Here is a 6398-nt window from a genome sequence, read left to right on the forward strand (position 1 = left end):
CTTTCCTTTAGAAAAATCTCATTTTATGCATGAAAGGACAGCTCTAATTTCAAGAGAGCCTAGTGTCATAATCCTATCCACCCAAGAATCTACCATTTCCCCCACATTTCCTCACCCACTAAGGTAATCAGCATATGTTTCCCTCTACTTCCCAATAATATTTAACAGTATTTGACCTGTATTAGGTAGCACCACATTCATTTGGTATCTCCTATTGTGACTTTGAATAATTATTGTTCATTTCATTAATTCATTATCTTTTCCACAGAATTTGCTTCCATCTAAACTTGCAACTAATCTGAATTTTATAGTGAAACTAAATTCCTTTTAATAAAATTTACAGACATGCAAATCTGTATTCTTTAACAACAAAACATATTCTCTGTTGATATCTAAATCTATTATTTTCCCACCACTGTACATTTACTTATAAGAAAAATTCCATGGTATTCAAGATTAATTTCAGTAATGAAACATACCACATTTTACATTTATAGCAGGGATATAGGGGATGTCTGGAGGGGAAGTAAGATGAAAACTTTAGTTCCCAACGTGGGCAAGATTTAAATAATCTTCATTATTATAAAGGAAGAAGGCATCATTTTTAAAGGAAGGTGCTGCGAGGTACAAAGGAAAGAGATGTGCAGGTGAGAAATTTCTAGTCATGTAGCTGGGTGAATTATTAGGAAACAGTGGGATCTAGGTCAGCTGCAAGGTGTGATGTGGGATTCCCTCTTCTGCAGTGAGAAGCCTATGATAGAGTGAGTATAATTCAGGGAAGAGGCAGGTCTGAACGTTTCTGAGAAACAGGAGCGTCCCTTATTAATCTGCCAAGCCCACACCTGTTCCTCTCGGGGCTTAAAATTCATTTTTATCACTTCCAGAGTCAAAGGGCTTATGAGCACACCCCTAGAGTTTTCCCATCCTCACCTTCTGCCCTGCACATGATATATTTGCCATCTGTGTGCTCATTGTACCACTTTGTAGACACTGTTTCAAGTTTTCTTCAGAAAGTTACAGGGGGTTTTGGAACTATGCAGAATATAGCTTCCTTTTCATACCTCTGTCCATAAGAGTATGGCAAATTTATAAAAACTGGACATATGTCATTCCCAAAATGTTGCTAACCTGTTTCCTAGTGTCTGATTGGTGAGACTTTGGTCCAACTGAAGTTGCAAACACTTGACATATTTCTTACGCCAAGTATATAAATAAAATGATAGTTTTTCTAAGAATTAAAATATCTCGGCAGGTGGAATTGATTAGTATTCATAAATATTTTTGTAGACATTGCTAACATAGTTAATATACTTTCAACACATGTTATTTGTGATAATAAGTGAATAAGGGATTTTACTCTTTAACATAGACGTATAGAATAAATGCCAAAAATGTAACACTTGCCTTTGCTTGAGAAAAAGAGCTGTGTTCTTCTTTTACTGACTGTACCACACAGTCTTTCAGTAAAAACATTCTGGTTAGAAAAGGGTGGAGCTTCAGTTATGATGTGAGAAAACTGTCATGTTCCACAGTTAAAGGGAAAAACAAAGATTATTTTCAGGTGGAAAAGTAAAATGCCTTGACAGGAAGAAAAATATTGGAGAAAAAACATTTTCCATCTTCTTTACAAAACCATCACTCTGTTTTTTAAACTCTCAATTCTTAGAGGTATTTATGGACTCAGAACATTTACTGTACCCTCAGGTAAAGAAAGAAAGAAATTTACACAAAAAATATGGTAGATTTGCATGGTGTTGTGTTCTACCATATCCCTTTATGTGTGAGCTGGCACATTTCTATCCATGTCATTACGATAAACACCATCGTTCTATTGGCCTCCCCACTGCCACCAATCCAGTGACCACATTGGGAAATGATGGAGGGCCCATCACCAAAGGTGGGCCAGGTCCAGTCACTTCTGCAGACCCTAGACTTTGGTCAGGTTTGACAATGAGAGACAAGCATGTAATTCAACCTGGCGCAAAGAGAGTCCTGCCTGGGTTTATTAGACTTGGGACTCCAAACATTGAGCTACTCTGTTCATTAGGTGAAGTTGTGACTGTAAATCTCTGGAGCTATCCAGAATTCTTGCCACGTGGATCAGAAAGAAAACTGCTGCAGGTGACACTGTCACCTCCAACTAAAAGAGTACTTACTGATACAATGAATTGCAAATACGGCTGATAGGCAGAAACAGGCAACCAGAGCAACTCCAAAAACGTGTGATTCCAAGTTTTTCAATAATTTCTTGGCTCATTTAAACTCACACCTTGAACTTGACTTTGTATTGCATCCCCCTCATTCTTTTCCTCAAACTTGATCCATTTGTATTTGTCCCTTTCAAGTAGATTAGTACCGACAAATGCAAATTGCAAATATTGCTGATAAATTTCCCAGGTTACTAAAAGCTTTGTTAGAGTCTAATTTTAAGGGTTTTCCCAAAACTTTTAACCTACCATTCTCAGTCTTCAATGCTCAACACTCACACATACAGGAATGTTTCATCTCCTGGATCCTTTCTGTTTTTGATACATTTGATGGAAGAGATAAGCAGGAGAAAAATTGGACTAAGTCAATTCTGAAGTTTCTGAACTATTATTGAGAAAAAAGATGATATTTCTAAAAATACAATATAGCTAGAACAATATAAGACTCAAATATAACTCTACTGAATGTGATTGTTATACAATATCTGGAATATTTTTACACCAAAATCATTTATTCAATATTAATTTGCAAATATGTATTGAGTATTACATGTCAAGTACTCTTCTATATGCTTTGGGGATAGTAGTAAATAAAACAAAGTAAAAGTTCCTGCTATTTTAGAGCTTATATTTATTGTAATCTGAGCTTGAATAGACCCATAGCCACTTTTAATACATATATTTTTTAATTGAAGTAACATTGGTTTATAACATTTATATAAATTTGAGGCACACATCATTATATTTCGACTTCTGTATAGACCACATTGAATGCAATAAGGCTTTAATGAAACAGATAATATAGTTTACAGATGGCTTGAAATTTTATTTCTGTCCATTAGTACTTTTGTGAGTAGAGTACTTTATCAGATGTCATGGTAAATTTGCAAATACTTTCCAGAACATTTCAATCTGTTGTAATTCAAAAACAGTAAATAAATTAAGATTATTTTCTATAGATAATAGTGGGAAACCCAGAAGCCAAACTAGTTTTGTGACATCATCTTCTATAAATAAAACAGGTCTTAGGTGATTTCTAATCTCACCATCATCTATAAGATATTAGTGTACACAATTAAACATTTTAACTATTCTGGAGAAAACACATTTCTTTTTAGTAAAATGAGCACTATAAGTGTAAGTTGAGAAAAGTTGTCGACAATTAAGAGATGTTTTACAATCTTATTCTTATTAATGCTTTTTTATTTAGATATGTACTTTTAGAATATACTTACCAATAAAATTATCCACTTAGACATATTCTGAGGTGATGTTACAGTAAATGTTTTAGGCTTACCTTGGAAACACATATGGTTCTCATTATCTTTAAATAAAGCGGGGCTAGGGCCGGCTCCGTGGCTTAGCGGTTAAGTGCACGCGCTCTGACGCTGGCGGCCCGGGGTTTGGATCCCGGGCGCGCCCCGAGGCACCACTTCTCCGTCCAACGCGAGACCGAGTCCCACGTACAGCAACTAGAAGGATGTGAACCTATGACATACAACTATCTACTGGGGCTTTGGGGGGAAAAAATGAATAAATACAATCTTTAAATAAAGTGGGGCTATAAAGGAAAGAAAATGCAAATATACACTTACTGTGCACACCTTCTAGTAGGTATTCTAGGCATTCTGCACACACTCTCTCACAATAACCAATAGTAGGTATGACACTTCTCATTTTTTAGATTAGAAAATAAATTTAAGCTTGTAAAACGGAGTAATTTGGATCTGAGTATTCCAAATTACAAAATTCAGGCCTTCATCTTCTTTTTTTTTTTTTTGCTCTTTAAGCTGTTCCCTATCCTCACAATACTCTGGTTATATACACTTGGTGTTATATGCAATAGATTATTTGAGGAAAATTTAGACTTAGTGAAATTTTATAAAATTCATTAGTCAATGGGGGAAAAGGCTATTATTTTTGATATTATATTTTTGAAGATAATGTTACAACAGATGTTTTTCGATAGTTTTGTTTTTCCCTAACAGCAATAAAAGTTACCTGCATGTAAGAAGTCACCTGCCTGTTACTATACTCACATTTCTATATTTACAAATTATTACACACATTTTAAAGGAAGACATAACTAAGTAAAGCCTTATTAACTGGGAGATTAAGAGCCTCAGTAGCCATATTGGAATGTTGTCAAAATACACAACAACCTAAATAGTTCCTCTCTCTGCTATTTGAAATACCTATGATCCCAGCTCTTTGTAGTTTTGTTTAGTGCTTCCCAAACCTGATTGATAATCACACTACCTTAGAAAGGTAATATTGCCTTTCTTTTTCCTCTGTTTCTAATTTGACTTTGTTCTAATAAAAGAGTCCAGACCATGCTTCTAGAAATTTTGATTCAATTGGTCTAAAACAAAGCTCACAAACTGGTAAATCATTTATGCTCCTTAGGGGAACGTTGACATGAATTAACTTGTCAGATCAGTTTGATGAGATCAGTTGATATGACAGTTCCCTCCAGCATGTTTTCTATTGTGAACAAATAATTATACTCTGGAGCAATAATCTCTGCTGACTGATCATACATGAACAGAGATTAGTGTTTACATAAAATAAAACTTCAATATATGCTTTCTGAGACATTTTATGTGGCCCATGGCAATCTTTATACTGACTAATTAATTAAAAATAAATACTAAATAGTATAGTATTATTTATAAATGCTATTATATCTGCTGTCTTGAGAATGAAAGTAATGTAGCCCCATGTCTATAAGAGTGTTCCATTTTTTTTTTTTTTCCGCTGGGAAAGATTCGCCCTGAGCTAACATATGTTGCCAATCTTCCTCTTTTATTCTTCCTCCCCAAAGCCCTAGTACCTGGTTGTATATTCTAGTTGTAAATCCTTCTAGTTCTTCTGTGTTAGACACTGCCACAGCATGGCTACTGAAAGAGGAATGCTGTGGTTCTGCACTGGGAACTGACCCTGCACCGCCAAAGTGGAGAGAGCTGAACTTTAACCACTAGGTGGTCAGGGATAGCTCAAGAGTGTTCTTTTTTTTTTTTTTTTTTCTGTTGAGGAAGATTGGCCCTGAGCTAACGTCCAAGCCCATCCTCCTCTGTTTTGTATGTAGGATGCCGCCACAACATGGCTTAATGAGCGGTGCACAGGTCCATGCCTGGGATCCGAACCTGTGAACCCTGGGCTGCCGAAGCTGAGTGCACGAACTTAACCACTATGCCACCAGGCCAGCTAAAGAGTGTTGCATTTTTAATGGTGGAAAAAGAATTACACTAGGAAAAGCACCAAAAAAGGTAACTACATGACTAAATATATAAGCTTTTTTTCTTATTTTTAGATATCTTTAAAAGGTAATTAACCATTTAAACAAAAATAAAAACAATACAGCATGAGTTTACTACATATGTAGAAGTAAAGTGAAAAAGGATAACAGCACAAAGGCCATGAGGAGAGAAATGGAATTATACTGTTGTAAAGCATAGTATCATTGAAGGTAGACTGTGATAAGTTAAAGATCAATACTATGCACACTAAACTAACTATTAATATTATTAACACAGGAAGAGTTATATCTAATAAGTCAGCAACAGAAATGAAATGGAGTTATAACACTTGATCTAAAATAAAGCTGGATAAAAAAGGAAAAAGAGAACAAATACAGATTGAACAAATTAAAAACAAATAGCTAGATGGCAGACTTAAACTCAACTGCATAAAATGCACATTAAATGTAAATGGTATAAGCATCCAAATTAAAGGCAGAGATTGTCGGATTGTATAACAAAGCAAGCTCGACTTATACACTGCTTACTAAGAATGTCAACTTCAATTATAAAGGCAAAGAAATTATAACTAAAAATATGGGAAAAGATTGACTATGTTAGCACTACATAAAATAAAGCACGGGTGGCTATATTAATATTAGATAAGCTGGGTTTGAAAATAAAGAAATTATCAGAGATAAAGATGGTCTTTCATAAGGATAAAGGGGCCAATTTATCTACAGGATTTAACAATCCTGACCTTTAATGCACCTGGCACAATTCCAAAATACCTAAAGCCAAAAATCATAGAATTATAAGGAGAAAGAAAAAAATTCATAATTTTACTTGGAGGTTTCATCATCCTACTCTCAATAATTGATAGAATAAGTAGGTGGAAAATAAGTATGGCTAGAGACGACTTGAGCAATTTTATCCATAACTGATTCGTTAA

This window comes from Ceratotherium simum, chromosome 38 (assembly GCF_057802395.1).
Source record: "Ceratotherium simum simum isolate JZ-2026a chromosome 38, ASM5780239v1, whole genome shotgun sequence".
In the NCBI taxonomy this organism is placed as follows: domain Eukaryota; kingdom Metazoa; phylum Chordata; class Mammalia; order Perissodactyla; family Rhinocerotidae; genus Ceratotherium; species Ceratotherium simum.